This window comes from Thalassophryne amazonica, chromosome 5 (assembly GCF_902500255.1).
Source record: "Thalassophryne amazonica chromosome 5, fThaAma1.1, whole genome shotgun sequence".
NCBI lineage: Eukaryota > Metazoa > Chordata > Actinopteri > Batrachoidiformes > Batrachoididae > Thalassophryne > Thalassophryne amazonica.
In genome coordinates, this window is record NC_047107.1 from 130359492 (window position 1) to 130376193 (window position 16702).

General features: G+C 44.3%; 1 protein-coding gene across 2 annotated transcripts in view; it reads right to left on the reverse strand.

Moving 5' to 3' along the window:
- Positions 1–16702, reverse strand: part of LOC117511350 (glutamate receptor ionotropic, NMDA 1-like) — a 170047-nt gene that overhangs the window by 96925 nt on the left and 56420 nt on the right. The gene's annotated exons all lie outside the window — the stretch shown is intronic.

Here is a 16702-nt window from a genome sequence, read left to right on the forward strand (position 1 = left end):
GGACGCAATCATCAGTGGAATCTTGGCTGTCATCCCATCTTATGTTCGCCAAGTGTTAACTTCTCAAATGAATTAACAGCTGTGACCTTGCCGCACATTTGAGTAACTTTTGTCACCATCTAGTGGGTGATGTCAGCATTTCAGGGCTTTTGTACATTTCCTACTTGCAACCAAAAATTCAATTAAAAAAAATGGGATTTAGAAAAGTCAGAAATACATTATTTGTTAGCAGGCAAAGCTGTGAGGATTAAGGGATAAAAAAATTAGACAGAGTTTAATCGTTGTTGAGTTTTAAGATACAATAGTTGACAGGAAGGACATAATTTCTCCTGACAAGCAAAACCTACAGTAGTTGTGAATAATAAGAAAAATCACAATGATCGTTTTTTTTTTCAGTCATGAGATTGTTATTAGACCTAAAACAATTTAACTGTCACACTTAAGTGAAAATATCATAAAGTGTAGAAAATTTCAGTAATACTGTGATTTTAATTTTTTCTGTACATTGTTTGTCTTAATTTGGAGGCTTTGTTTGATTTTTTCAGATTACTTTGTGTTTATTTAATATTTTGAATCAGTAACAATATTATGAAAACATTACAGAACAAACATTTAAGAAAATGTTTAAAACAGAAGCTTTTTAGAAGACATTTTAAAAAAATCAATAAATCTATGAAATACAAAAAAAAAACAAAAAAAACGAAAACAAAGTTTAAAAATAAAATGAAAAAAACATTCATCTTTGCAAATTTTTAGGGAGAAAACATGAAAAATATAATGATCAAAACAAGAATAACAAATAGAATAAAAGCTTTATCAAAAAATAAAAATAATACAAAGTTAATTCTGCATTTTGCTGAAACAGATGCAGCTTAACTCACAATTTTTATAACATAAGTTTTTTTTTTTTACCATGTTCCATAAACATTACAAAGTGCTTCAGAATTAAAGCAGACAAGTTGAGTCTTGGAGCGTCTATTGGCTACAGGCATCGCCACGGCCGTCGCCACGGGCATCACCATGAGCCCACCGAGAGTCCTGGACGGCAACCAGCCAGGCAGACAACCAGTCCATCCCCACGTCCCTAAAATAACTTTAACTTTAATTTGGCAGCCAGGTTCAATGAAGTAAATATAAAGATGAATATATTCCAGCTCCATAAATGTCATAAAAATCATTACTAAAAACAGAACAAAATTAAAGCTACACCTAAACATGTCGAGTGAAATATCAAAAGTAATCAAACTAAACCACAGGAAGTGACTTTTAGGTGATTTTAAAATTGTGGTGTCTGTCAGCGTGACCTCTGACCTTCCCTGTTTCTTTGTTGGGTGTATATTTAGCCTGTCAGATATTTATAATCAGCAGAGCTGCTTATTTTAACAGCAGAACAAAGAACGCGGCGGCGCTCTGAACTGTAAAACACTTCACACATCGACTGAAGTGTTTAAAAATATCTCCTCATCGAACGTACAAAAACCTTCATTCAGCTGGTTTCTGAAAGTAAGTAAAACCCTTTGGCTGCTCCCTTGTTTTCACTCAGGTTACCACAGTAAATCCAAGGGAGATCTGCATGTTGAACTGGCACAGGTTTTACGCCGGATGCCCTTCCTGACACAACTCCACATTACATGGAGAAATGTGGCAGGGGTGGGATTTGAACCCAGAGCCTTCTGAACTGAAACCAAGCGCATTAACCACTTGGCCACCAGGAAGTAAAAGAAGAAAATGGTGTTAAGTGGCATTAGAAATTAAAATAGAAAGCGTTCTTACTCTTTGATGGTTTTCTTTGTATTGGTTAAGGACAGTCATTCTTCTGGTGAGAAGAACGAGGGATATTTATCTTTCTGTTCCCCAGCATTCTGCAACAAACAATCAGTGCTTCTTTTTTTTTTTTTGCAAAATATTTGATTTTGGAGACAAAACCTCATTGTTCAGCTCAGGTAGATTGTGGTCAGATGTTTCCATCTACTCATCATGGTGACTTTGGGCTTTTAATGATGTCTTTGGACTGCTCTTTTATTAGGGTGGAACGACTGAACAGCAAACATCATTAATGGCTCTAAAAAAACAAGAACTGGTTGAACAAGTTTGAATTTATTTTGTTTCTTCTCTGATCTACACAGGGTCAAAATTATACATACAGACTCAAATCTAAATGTCTCTTAGCAAACTGTCCCTTTTGGTCGCCATCAACACGCTTCTGTCATCATTCTGGCTGATATTTGTCGTCTCGTCTTGGCAGAATTGGTAGAGTTCATTTAAATTGGTTGGTTGCTGGCATGGACTGCCCTCTGAAAGCGTAGTCCAGAAATTTTCAATAGTGTTGAGGTCAGGGCTTTGGGAAGGTCCTTCCAGATTCCTGCTTTTTCTAACCCGGAACCAGTTGTGACATGTTTGGGATCATTGTCCTGTTGAAACACCCAACTGTGGCCAAGTTTCAAGTTGTTTGTCTAAAGTCATGTTGAAGAATTTGGAGGTAGTCCTTCCTCTCTCTACTCTATCCACTTACCACTGGCAGCAAAACAGCCACAGAGCATGATGGTACCAGCACCATGTTTGACAGATGATACAGTGTTCTTAGGTTTGAAAGCCTCACCTTTACTGCTCCAATCATATCTCTTGTCATTGAGGCCAACCACCTCTATCTTTGTCTCGTCTGACCATAAAACCTTCTCCATGTGGGCAGCTGCAGTCGACTTTGAAGGTTGATTCTTTCTTGGTTGGCCCCCTCTCAGTCCATGGAGATGCAAACTGTCTTCACTGTTGACAGTGTCACTGATGTTTCAGCCAGTTGGACAGTTCATGGGAGCCCTGAGCCTTGGTGGTTCCTGAACATCATAACCAGTTTCTCTTATCTGGGGTGAGAGTTTCGGTCTTCTTCCAGACCTTGGCCAAGTGGTGACAGATCTGACTAACTTGTACTTAGGGACAATTATTTGAACAGATGATCTTGGAATCTGCAGGTGTTTAGAAATGGCTCAAAGAAACCTTCCCAAAGTGTGTAAATTTATATTTCTCTTAGATCTTCTTTGAGTTCTTTAGACTTTCCCATTGTTCTGAGCACTGTTCAGGCCAGTGAGTGCTGTCAAACACGTCCTCATGCTGGCAAAAAAAACAACAAAAAACTACCAGTTGCAGTCAATCATGATCATCAACGAGGAGTTAATGGGTCTCGTCACATTAAAGAACACTGTAGAACCTTCAGCACCACTTATTAAAAGATTTAAGTGAATGTATGTTTATATTTGACCCTGTATACCTTTGACCCCGTGTGGATTAGAGAAGATCCAAAGTAAATTCAAACTTGTGCATGCAGGTTTTTTTTTTTTTATGTTATTAAAGATGTTTGCTGTACAATCATTCCCACATTGACCCCTCTCTGTCTAATGAGTTATGGACTACCCTGGCCTATGTGCCGCTGCATCCGCTAGCCCTGAGCTCTTCTTAGCCAGGAGTTATTCTACCTCTGTATCCTTTCACTGCCGTACTTATATCTTGTATGCTTTATGGTTGTGAATATATATTAATCGTTTTTTAATAATAGGGAGAAGTGGGGTACTATTAGCTAAATTTAGCGGCTAACGTTATCTTATCGAGCCGGCTGCAGCATCGTCTGTCATAGGTAACAACATAACCGGTTCTGTTTGTGAACATTAATAGATACTTCTTTAAATTTGTGCAGCTCCATCCAGACATGGGAGTTGTGTTGTGTGGGCCGCTGAAGAGGAGGTACTGCTGGCCCACCACCACCAGAGGGCGCCCTGCCTGGAGTGCGGGCTCCAGGCACCAGAGGGCGCTGCCGCCTAACAGGAGCAGCCAGGGTGACAGCTGACGCTCATCATCCTTGACAGCTGTCACCACTCAACAGGATCAGCATTGGTATATCAGCCAGACGACATCTCCACCTCTTTGCCGAGATATCGTTCTACCTTGAAGGTAACATACCTCAGCTGGTTGTGAGATAATAACCCTTTGTTGCTTGAGCGTTTTTTTTTAACTCTTTATTCGACGAGAGGAGGAGGTGGTTTTCCACCGTACGTATTGCTGGGTGCACACGCACCCACTTCTAACTGTGTTTGCTCCTCGCCAGCAGTACCAGATCCGACACGCGGAGGCAGTGGCCACCTGGGAGTTCGGGACTTGGCGGCTCCAGTATTCCGGGCGCCGCTGCGGCTCTCCCTCCCGTCGACCCTGTGCGTAACAGTGACGTTCCACTGGTCGTTCAACGACCCCTCCCACCTTCCCCGGAAGCATACATAAGCCCTCCAGAGCCGTACGGAGGCTGTGTGGAGACGTGCGCGGATTTCCTTATGCAGTGTTCGCTCGTCTTCGCACAGCGTCCCGTCATGTACGCGACTGATGCTAGCAAAGTAGCTTATGTGATAAACCTGCTTCGTGGTGAGGCACGCGCTTGGGCTACAGCGCTCTGGGAGCAAAATTCACGGCTCCTTCAGACATATGATGGGTTTGTGAGGGAGTTCAGAACAGTGTTCGATCACCCAAATAGAGGAGAGACAGCTTCAGCCGTGCTGCTGTCAATGAGACAGGGGCGCCGGAGCGCAGCTGCCTATGCAGTCGACTTCCGCATCGCGGCTGCGAGGTCCGGCTGGAATAGCACTGCCCTCCGCGCCGCCTTTGTAAACGGACTGTCATTGGTTCTAAAGGAGCACCTGGTGGCTAAGGACGAACCGCGGGATTTAGACGGGCTTATCGATCTCGTCATACGATTAGACAATCGGTTAGAAGAACGCCGTCGGGAACGAGACGAAGGGCGTGGCCGGGCACGCGCCGTCCCTCTCCCTTCTGGTTCCGATCGCGTTCCGCCCTCCCCACGCTCCACGGCCCCCGCGCCATGTGTGGTCACAGCTCCCCCTGCTGACGAAGCTATGGACACGAGCAGGGCCACATTTAGGGCACCAGATAGACAGAGGAGGCTGGCCCGCGGAGCGTGTTTTGTTTGTGGCTCGATAGAGCATCAGCTAAGAGACTGCCCCGAGCGGTTAAACACCAACGCCCGCCCCTAGAAACTGGGCTAGGGGTGGGCCGAGACATTCACGTGGGACACACCCACATCGCCACACGACTCCCAGTTACAATCCTTTATGAGGATTTAACCCTGAAGGCCCCAGCACTGGTGGACACGGGCTCTGAAGGGAATTTGCTAGACAGCAAATGGGCCAGGGAGATAGGGCTCCCTCTGGTGGCGCTTACCTCGCCTGTGCAGGTGCGGGCACTAGATGGCTCCCTACTCCCTCCAATCACTCACAAGACACCACCAGTAACCCTGGTGGTGTCGGGAAATCACCGGGAGGAGATCGAGTTTTTTGTAACTCCGACCACCTCCCGTGTGATTCTAGGGTTCCCTTGGATGTTGAAACACAATCCCCGGATCGATTGGCCGTCCGGGGTAGTGGTTCAGTGGAGCGAGACCTGCCATCGGGTATGTTTAGGTTCCTCGGTTCCTCCCGGTTCCCAGGCCAGGGAGGAGGTCAGAGCCCCGCCCAATCTAGGGACGGTGCCGGTGCAGTACCATGACCTTGCGGAGGTGTTTCGCAAGGATCTGGCGCTCACCCTTCCCCCGCACCGCCCGTATGATTGTGCCATTGATTTGGTTCCAGGCGTTGAGTTTCCGTCCAGCAGGCTGTACAACCTCTCACGACCTGAGCGCGAATCAATGGAGACCTACATCCGGGACTCTTTGGCTGCCGGGTTGATCCGCAATTCCACCTCCCCGATGGGTGCGGGTTTCTTTTTTGTGGGGAAAAAAGATGGCGCACTACGTCCATGCATTGATTACAGGGGGCTGAACGAAATCACGGTTCGTAACCGATACCCCTTACCCTTGTTGGATTCTGTGTTCATGCCCCTGCATGGAGCCAAGATATTCACCAAGCTTGATCTTAGAAATGCGTATCACCTGGTTCGGATCCGGAAGGGAGACGAGTGGAAGACGGCATTTAACACCCCGTTAGGTCACTTTGAGTACCTGGTCATGCCGTTCGGTCTTACAAACGCTCCCGCGACGTTCCAAGCATTAGTTAATGACGTCTTGCGGGACTTCCTGCACCGATTCGTCTTCGTATATCTGGACGATATACTCATCTTTTCTCCAGATCCTGAGACTCATGTCCGGCATGTACGTCAGGTCCTGCAGCGGTTGTTGGAGAACCGGCTGTTTGTGAAGGGCGAGAAGTGCGAGTTTCACCGCACTTCTTTGTCCTTCCTGGGGTTTGTCATTTCCCCTAACTCCGTCGCTCCTGATCCGGCCAAGGTTGCGGCGGTGAGAGACTGGCCCCAACCCACTAGCCGTAGGAAGCTGCAACAGTTCCTCGGCTTTGCTAATTTCTACAGGAGGTTCATTAAGGGCTATAGTCAGGTAGCTAGCCCCCTGACAGCCCTGACCTCACCAAAAGTCCCCTTCACCTGGTCGGATCGTTGCGATGCCGCGTTCAAGGAGTTGAAACGGCGCTTCTCGTCTGCACCTGTTCTGGTGCAGCCCGATCCTAGTCGCCAGTTGGTGGTTGAAGTGGACGCCTCGGACTCAGGGATAGGAGCTGTGCTCTCCCAGAGCGGGAAGACCGATAAGGTCCTTCACCCGTGTGCCTATTTTTCCCGCAGGTTGACCCCGGCCGAACGGAACTATGACGTCGGCAATCGAGAACTCCTTGCGGTGAAAGAGGCTCTTGAAGAGTGGAGACATCTGTCGGACCCCGGAACCGGGCCGAAGAACAAACTATACGTCCCACCAGAAGCTAGGGCTGCAGTCCTGGACTTCTGTCACGGCTCTAAGCTCTCCTGTCATCCAGGGGTGCGAAGAACCGTGGCAGTTGTCCGGCAGCGCTTCTGGTGGGCGTCCCTGGAAGCCGACGTCCGGGATTATATCCAGGCCTGTACCACCTGCGCCAGGGGCAAGGCCGACCATCGCAAGGTATCGGGATTGCTACAGCCGCTGCCCGTGCCTCATCGCCCCTGGTCTCACATCGGCCTGGATTTTGTCACGGGCCTCCCGCCGTCCCAGGGCAACACCGTCATCCTCACGATAGTGGACCGATTCTCCAAGGCGGCCCACTTCGTGGCCCTCCCGAAACTCCCAACGGCCCAGGAGACAGCGGACCTCCTGGTCCACCACGTCGTCCGGCTGCATGGGATTCCAACAGACATCGTCTCCGATCGCGGTCCCCAGTTCTCCTCGCATGTCTCGAGGAGCTTCTGCCGGGAACTGGGGGCCACGGTCAGTCTCTCTTCCGGGTATCATCCCCAAACCAACGGGCAAGCAGAACGGGCCAACCAAGAGATGGAGCAGACCCTGCGTTGCATGACAGCCGCGCACCCGGCGGCCTGGAGTACCCATCTGGCCTGGATTGAGTATGCCCACAACAGCCAAGTGTCGTCAGCCACCGGCCTCTCCCCTTTTGAGGTGTGCCTAGGGTATCAGCCCCCGTTGTTTCCGGTGGTTGAGGGAGAGGTCGGTGTGCCCTCGGTCCAGGCCCACCTGCGGAAGTGCCGTCGGGTGTGGCGAGCCGCCCGTTCTGCTTTGCTGAAGGCCCGGAGGAGGACAAAGGCCCATGCAGACCGACGGCGGACCCCGGCCCCTACGTATCGTCCTGGGCAGGAAGTGTGGTTGTCTACCAAGGACATTCCCCTGCAAGTGGACTCCCCTAAACTCCAGGAACGATACATAGGACCCTTCAAAATTCTCAAGGTCATCAGTCCAGCCGCAGGCTGCAGCTTCCGGCCAGGCTGCAGCTTCCGGCCTCGCTGCGGATCCATCACGTCTTTCACGTGTCACGAATCAAACCACATCACACCTCACCCCTCTGTACTCCGGGTCCAGCACCACCTCCTGCCCGGATCATCGATGGCGAGCCGGCTTGGACTGTGCGCCGGCTCTTGGATGTCCGACGGATGGGCCGGGGCTTCCAGTATCTGGTGGACTGGGAGGGGTACGGCCCCGAAGAACGCTCCTGGGTGAAGAAGAGCTTCATCCTGGACCCGGCCCTCCTGGCCGACTTCTACCGCCGCCACCCGGACAAGCCTGGTCGGGCGCCAGGAGACGCCCGTTGAGGGGGGGGTCCTGTTGTGTGGGCCGCTGAAGAGGAGGTACTGCTGGCCCACCACCACCAGAGGGCGCCCTGCCTGGAGTGCGGGCTCCAGGCACCAGAGGGTGCTGCCGCCTAACAGGAGCAGCCAGGGTGACAGCTGACGCTCATCATCCTTGACAGCTGTCACCACTCAACAGGATCAGCATTGGTTTATCAGCCAGACGACATCTCCACCTTTTTGCCGAGATATCGTTCTACCTTGAAGGTAACGTACCTCAGCTGCTTGTGAGATAATAACCCTTTGTTGCTTGAGCGTTTTTTTTTAACTCTTTATTCGAAGAGAGAAGGAGGTGGTTTTCCACCGTACGTATTGCTGGGTGCACACGCACCCACTTCTAACTGTGTTTACTCCTCGCCAGCAGTACCAGATCCGACACGCGGAGGCAGTGGCCAGGTGGGAGTTCGGGACTTGGCGGCTCCAGTATTCCCAGGGTTCGGTGGCGGAGGAAATCGTGTGGTTCCGGTTCGACTTCGGACTGATGTCTCCTATCTTCGAGCCTGCCCACATGACATCTTGTATTTGACTCACTATTGTAATCTGTTGTTGTTGTTGTGCATTTTCACAACAGTAAAGTGTTATATTTGGCTTTATCCATTGTCCGTTCATTTGCGCCCCCTGTTGTGGGTCCGTGCTCCTACACTTTCCCCAACAAGTTGTATTTGTGTTGGAGACCGTCCTGTCCTGTGCATCAAAAGCAATTCTTGTATATTCGTCCGTGAATTGTTCTGGGAATTGTTCTGTAATTTGTGTCTGTATCATGGCCCAAGCAGAGGGTCACCCCTTTGAGTCTGGTCTGCTTGAGGTTTCTTCCTCAGAGGGAGTTTTTCCTTACCACTGTTGCTCTGGGGGTTGGTAAGGTTGGACCTTACCTGTGTGAACCACCTTGAGGCAACTCTGTTGTGATTTGTCGCTATATAAAGGAAAATAAATTGAAATTGAATTGAAAAATTTGTTGTTATAAGTATTGGTTGTTACGATCGTTATTGTAGGGTGTAGCGACACTATTGTGCTTTATACTCTAGTTATCGGCTTTATTTAGCTTTTTTGGTTAGCAAGGTGTGCTAGGCTAGTTATAGGCTAAATTACAGTAGCTCTTCTGACTATAGATAGCCAACGTTTGGGATTTATACTCTTACATGATGTAGATTTTTAATGGTTCTTCAGTTTAAATGGTTCTTCAATAGATATTAATAGATAGTATCTAAGTTTGGGGTTTCCATTAGAAAGCATGTACAGTACGGAATTTCTCTTTCTATAGTAACTCTCCATAACTTAGCTAGCAAATTGAACTTTAGATAGGAACCTCTACATATTATATCAAATAACCAGATTTATATCTTAGCCTACTAGCCATAACTTTGTTTTATAACAAGTCGACAGACTAGGTAGATGTACAACCCAGATACCAATGAAGTTGGGACGTTGTGTGAGATGTAAATAAAAACAGAATACAATGATTTGCAAATCCTCTTCATCCTATATTTAATTGAATACACCACAAAGACAAGATATTTAATGTTCAAACTGATAAACTTTGTTGTTTTTGTACAAATATTTGCTCATTTTGAAATGGATGCCTGCAACACGTTTCAAAAAACGGCTGAGGACACTAATTGTGAGCAATTAGTGTCCTCAGTTCCCAAACGCTTATTGAGTGTTGTTAGAAGAAAAGGTAATGTAACACAGTGGTAAACATACCACTGTCCCAGCTTTTTTGAAACCTGTTGCAGGCATCCATTTCAAAATGAGCAAATATTTGCACAAAAACAACAAGGTTTATCAGTTTGAACATTACATATCTTGTCTTTGTGGTGTATTCAATTAAATATAGGTTGAAGAGGATTTGCAAATCATTGTATTCTGTTTTTATTTAGATTTTACACAACGTCCCAACTTCATTGGAATTGGGGTTGTAGATTTAAATTTTTTCGTTGTGTGTTTTCTCTTTGTTACTGGTGGAAAGTGTGTGTGGTTAGTGTTTTGTTGTTTTTTTTTTTTTTTTTATAAAAATTAGGCATTTTATGAATGTGGAGCAAGCGCTTCAGTTATTTTTTGAACTGGAGGAAGACGGAGCGCGCAGCGCGTCATCAAAGTCTGAAGCAGACAGTGAGGATTCTGGTGCTGAAAGAGATGATCCCTTTTTGTTCTGGAAGAGCAACCAAAGCAGGTGGATCCACCAATGCAATGTACACATGGAGATCTGAACAGAGGGTCGGAGTGTGCACTTCTGTTTCCAGATCCAGATCTCTGCTCAGATGTGCAGCAGACACTGGTCCAGTAGTAAGCAGATTTCAGCCTCGGAGAACACCAGGAGTCCAGGTTGATACACTTTCCACCCAAAGTCCAAAGCACCTTTTTCTTTTTTTTTCTTTTTTTTTTTTTTGCAACTGACAATTAGAATAATTTGCACCAACACCAATAAAATTGCTGCAAAAACAAGGCATTAGGGAAAAATATAACTGGACAGACATTGAAATGGAAGATCTGTACAAAGTTTTTGGACTTCTGATATACATGTCATTGGTGTCACTGCCAAGTCTCCAAGACTACAGGAAACAAAATAATATTTTGTCTGTGCCCTTTCCACTGAAAGTAATGTCCAGAGACAGATTTGGATCAATATTCTGGAACATCCACCTAAGTGATCCAGATGAGGATGTAGAAAATGATAGAAAAACGGAACAGGAGGTCATGACAAACTGTTTCAAGTCAGGCCTCTTTATGATGACATCCTCAGTGCCTGCCAGGCTTATTACACCTGAGGAGGGAGCTGGCAGTGGATGAAAGGATGGTGGCGACAAAGGCAAAAACTGGAATGACTCAATATTTGAAGGACAAGCCAACAAAATGGGGCATGAAACTTTTTGTGTTGGCTGTTTCAAGTAATTGTTACATACTCAAGTTCACCATTTACACTGGCAAGACTGTGACCACAAGTGAGCACGGGCTGACATACGCAGTGGTGGACACAGCTAACCAAAAAGTCAGCTTCGATAACAGCTAATCAGCTAACTGAAAACCCTACTCTTACCCTGCTCTTCCCCCAGAAGGATCTACGGCCTTGATGAAGGAATTTGGTTCACCCTTCTCATCTATCTACCCCCCCCCAACATGCTGTTGTCTAGCAACATCAGACTTTACACACACACAGACAGAAACTTAACTCATCTGCACACCACATATGTCTCCCTCCCTCCATTCCTATTACCGTGTATCTCCACTCACCTCACCCTGGCTTCCTCCCTGCCACCCTGGAGGCAGCGCATTTTTTTTTTACTGCTGCAGACTTCAACTCCCCAAGCTGGGCGGCGCAGGCCCCTCCTGCTGCAGCCTTCACTCACATTGCCTCAATTCGGATGACGGACTGCTTCAAGTTTGATTTGTTCTTTGAACAATAAAATAATGACGACACTTAGTCTCATCTCTTTGAACTCCTGAGCTCGTTCTCTTTATTTTTTTTCTTCACCTCTTCTTGTTCTCTGACTCCTTGCCTGCCTGTATCTCCAGATCTAACAACTGGCCCCCTCTGCTGGTCATCAGTGGTAGTGACATACTGATCATCACAAAGTTTAGTGCACATAAACATGTCAAATGTATATGTGTTGTCTTTAGGTCTGATGTGTGCCATTATTACAGTAAACAAGTAATAATTGTGGATTAATTGCTGTATCTTGTCTGAGGTAATTGGAGTGTAAATGTAATTTCGTTGTTGTTGCACTCGTGTAATGACAATGACAATAAATGTCATCTAAAAGCCAAGAAAAGTTATCTTTTAGGAAGGTAAACCGATAAACCACCCAAAAATTTATCGGAAGCTACAGCTAACTGAAAACTTTCAGTATTATCTCCAGTACACTTGCAACTACTAACAAGCTGATTTTGAGTTTTAACACCACAATCGCTTCTGATAGCATCAAAGGTAACCACAAACCGAAACAATGAGTCAGCACTTCTGTTTTTGTGCGCCCTGCCCACTGCTGGAAGCTCCTATTTACTACATATGTTGCAGCAGTGAAACCGTTGAGGGGAACTCAGCTCAACTCCACACACAAAAAACAAGCCATTATTCCTTAACAGAATATCACAGTGCCACTGTGAGGCAGAGGTCTTGGAAAATAAAGCTGTTTTGACTTATGGTTTTGATTTATAAATTAAATTAATCCGGATAGAATAACTCCATTAATGTCAATTCTGTCATTTGTACAAAGTTAAAATATAACACATACCTTTTGGTTTTAAATAATGCACTAATTCTAAAGATTTGTAACAATAAACACAGACAGATGCCAAAGGAATTATGGGCAAAATGAGCCTCTGGTAACACTGACTGGTTGACTTATTCATTCTATGTAAAAACCAACTCGTTAATGTGGGGTGTGTTGGTGTTTACATATAAATGTGCTTTTGTAAAATATGCTTTTTTTATTTCTTAAAAAAAAAGCCATTTTCAAAAGCCAGAAAGTCACGTTGTGATTAGACAATGGTCTGATATAACCAGGGTCAAAATAATTAGAATGCTGCCATTTACTGGTGCCCAGGTGCTCAGACCGTAACCCATAATCCTTTCCGCGCCAGACAGTTGCTGCGGTTTAAACAGTACCCTGAGAAAACACGATGACAATTGTAAATGAACATTATAGAACCAAAATGTACATTTTTATTCCTTTTATCAGCTGCAGCAAGAGACTGCAACAACTCTCTGGCGCACAAAGGATTATGAGATATCTCAATACTTAGGACAAATACTGCCATGAACATTACTGGCCAGTAGATGGCAGTAGAGACAGTGAAAACTTGCCAAAACAAATATTCCAAATAATCCGTGTCTGCTACGTTTAAGCTGTGTGGAATTTAATAAATGCAAACTGAATTTCAGACATCTTATATAAATATATATATATATATATATATATATATATATATATATATATATATATATATATATATATATATATATATATATATATATATATATATTACTCTGGAACAAAGATGACAGACAGTGTTTGACATAAACAGGAGCCTAAAAAGCAAACAGGAATCGACTGCAATGATTCCAACTGAAAATAACAGAGAAGCAACCTGAGCTTCTTCATTTTTGCATAAAACAAACACAATAACAACATCTGTAAATCCAGAGAATATATTCACGAGAGTTTTAGGGACAATATACAAAGGTTTAATGCTGTTGTCTGTGTAGAGCCTGATCAGAGCGTCTCAAATGCATTTCTCCTGTCGTAAATGTACTGAGATTACCCATAATGCACCTGGACACAGCATGTCCACACTAAAACCTTCAAAATGAGTGCATTACTTTAAAACTAAAACATATATCTTTAAAACTGTATGCCTCTGGATGACTTGGGTGATATTGCCAGCAAATCAATATGAGGTCAAAAAAATGTATTTATTTTTTTTTTTTGCTTTCTTTCTTTTTTGTGACCAGTTCTCTTTTGCCTGCAGACTATAGAGTGGTTTCTCCTGGAACCAGCTCTCCTCTGTTTGGCTGAGTGAAGGCAAGGCACAGACAGAGACTGGACACAAATGTAGGCCTTTATTACAGGCAGGGGTTCGATAACAGGAAGGCAGTCTGCGGAGCAAAAGTACCAGGCAAGACTGAGACAGAGGACGTGGTCAAAAACAGGCATGGTCAGTACACGAGCAAACGGGGTTTTCAGAACTGAGGCAAAAACAGGATCCGGTACACAGAACAGAATGAAAGCACGGCTAGAGTGAAAACAGGACGAAATGAAGTGCTGGTAAGTGATGAACATCATCAACAAACGAGCAGTGAGAGAGCGAACAGACGCAGTTTAAATAAGGAAGACGGTGACAGGAAAACAAGGTACACGAGGACGAAGGATCTGGAAAGGGGGGCGTGGCTGACAGATGAGGAGCAGGTGCAAGAGAGTGAGGGAGGAAAAAGCAAAGCAGACGAATCAAAAGAACTAAGTGACTGGAAAATTAACTGAGAAAAAGAGATGTGGTTAAGGCAGACAATAATAAAAGTGAGCAAAACAAAATGGGAAAAAACTAAGAGATAATGTGACTAATCAAAATGGAAAACCAGGAGATCAATATCAGTAATAATAATAATAATAAACAAAACTGAAACAGAACTGACACTGAATAAAGTATAGAAATAAATACAATGACAATACAAAATTACTCATAAGAAATAAATCACAAACGGAACATAATCAGATACAAAACACTGAAGATAAACAATAAGCAAAACCTGCGACTAAAGAATAATGTAAAGAATGTGAAAAGCTAAACCAATACATACATGACTAATAAAATAAAAGATAACCAAGAACAACACTAGTGACAGAAAGAAAAGCAAGAAATGACTAAACTGAAACTGCAATACAAGAGAACCAAGAATACAATAAAGAACCAGAACGACACAGAATAATACATGAACATGAATGATCAGAAACAGACAAGAATAAAAACAATCAAGCAGCATAAAGTGAAAACAAAGTCAAAAATGGGCTAAACTGAAAGAAAAGGGGATGAAGACAGGAACCCAAACAGGACAGAAGCATGACATCGACCACAAAACATTTAGCAGGTAGGTACTCAAATCTTTGATTTCAGACTTTATAAGTGTTTGTAACTGTTAAGATTTGTTCACCACGCCTGCACAAATATGTTAGTGGATTGGACCCAAATTTATCAGAAGATAATTAGTCTGCTGATGGTTTTCAAAAAACATTGAAAACATTAGCTTCGATAATTAGCGGATTAGCGCAACTGTGCCCACCACTGGTCATACAATGTGCTCATGAACCTGATCCAACCATCCTCGCTTGGTACTGGGTACCACATTTACATGGACAATTTGTACGAGTCCCAAACTGTTTATGAACATGAAGTTTGGGACGTGCGGCACATACAGGGAGAACAGACGAGGACGCCCCAGAGGGAGGGCAAATGCTCTCTGAAAGAGAAAAATCTGAAAGAGGATCTATAAGATGGATAAAAGAGGGGCCTCTGGTGTTTGTAAAGTGGATGGACACACAGGAGGTGTCTGTGTGCTCCACCATCCATCATGTGATTTTGGGTGAGACAGTGCAGAGAAGGGTGAAGGATGAGAAGGATGGACGCTGGACAGTGAAAGACATTCCCTGTCCTACCCTGGTGTTTGCTTATAATAAAAACATGGATGGAGTCGACCTATCTGACCAGCTCAACTGCAGGACAATGTTGCTGTACTTCAACATTGCAACCACAAATGCATTCATCTGGCATCGTGAGATCAGCAGTGTCAAGCAAGTGCAGCCCAGACACACAAGGACTTTATGGTGTGTCAACTATGTGCCACAGACAAGACAGGTGTCCCACAGAACAGGAGCCAGAACCACGTTCCTGTGCCAATTGTGACAGACACAGATCCTCACCAAAAAGCCACAAAAGGCAGAGTGAGGTGCCAACGGTGCCTTCAGGTGGACAACGGAGTGACACACCGTGGAAGTGTCAGACCTGTGATGTGCCCCTCTGTGTTGTGTTGGACAGGAATTGTTTTTTTGAGTGGCACAAATAATTTGTGTTGCATCTTATTTTGACATCTGATTGTTTTGTAAATTGTTTAGCATTCGTATTTCCTGCACTATATGTTTTCCAAAATGTACAATTTATATTTACATTCTAAATCTTATTGTGATATCTGACGGTTTTGTAAATAATTGTACAAAAAAACAAAAAAAACACCTGAAGCATTTCTTGCATTTATGTAAATAATTGCATTTAAATTTTTAGGTACATATTTGTTTATTTATTTGGATCCCCATTAGCATCTGCAGTATAACTGCATCAGCTACTCTTCCTGGGGTCCATTCATGTTTTAATCACAGTTTCAGTACAATAACATAATAGATTTCCATTAAGGCCTGTAAATCATAATGAAAATTCATAATACATTCAGAATAAATTCATTCATAATCAATTCATAATACATCACAATACTTCAACCATTTGCCTCAGATAATACTTTTTAAGTTCCTTTTTAAAACCCAGTCCACTGCTCAATTCCCTTAACTTTAGTGGTAAATGATTCCATTCTCTCATGGCTCAAAACATCACTGTCCGTTGACTCTGGTTTGTTCTACATTTAGGCAAAATGAAACACAGTCCTTTGGCATGCCTGGTTGGATAAAAATGACTATCCTTACTAAAAGGCAGTTGTTGGTAAAGGACAGACGGTATCTGAGTCAGTGGCGGCTGGCCCATAGGGGGCGCTCGGGCTCTGCCCTCCTAGATGTGGAGGGGAAAAGTCATAATATATATATATTTAAAAGGTATTATCAATGTCAGTTTTACTTAATAGTATGTGCCTACATGTAATATGAATGATTAAAACAACACTTCCTCCAACTGACTCTCATTCAACAGTGCATTTCCACCGACAGAAGCAGAGAACGTATCATTCCTCGTCTTCATTCAAAGCGCCCTTGAAGTGCAGTGAAATAACCAATTGTATGTAGTTACTAGGGCAAATTAATAAATATTTGGCAAATCAACATTGCAAAAATTAATGGCTTTGGGGCGCCGGAATTTTAGTCCTTGCAACAAAAATGCGGGAACGTTAGAT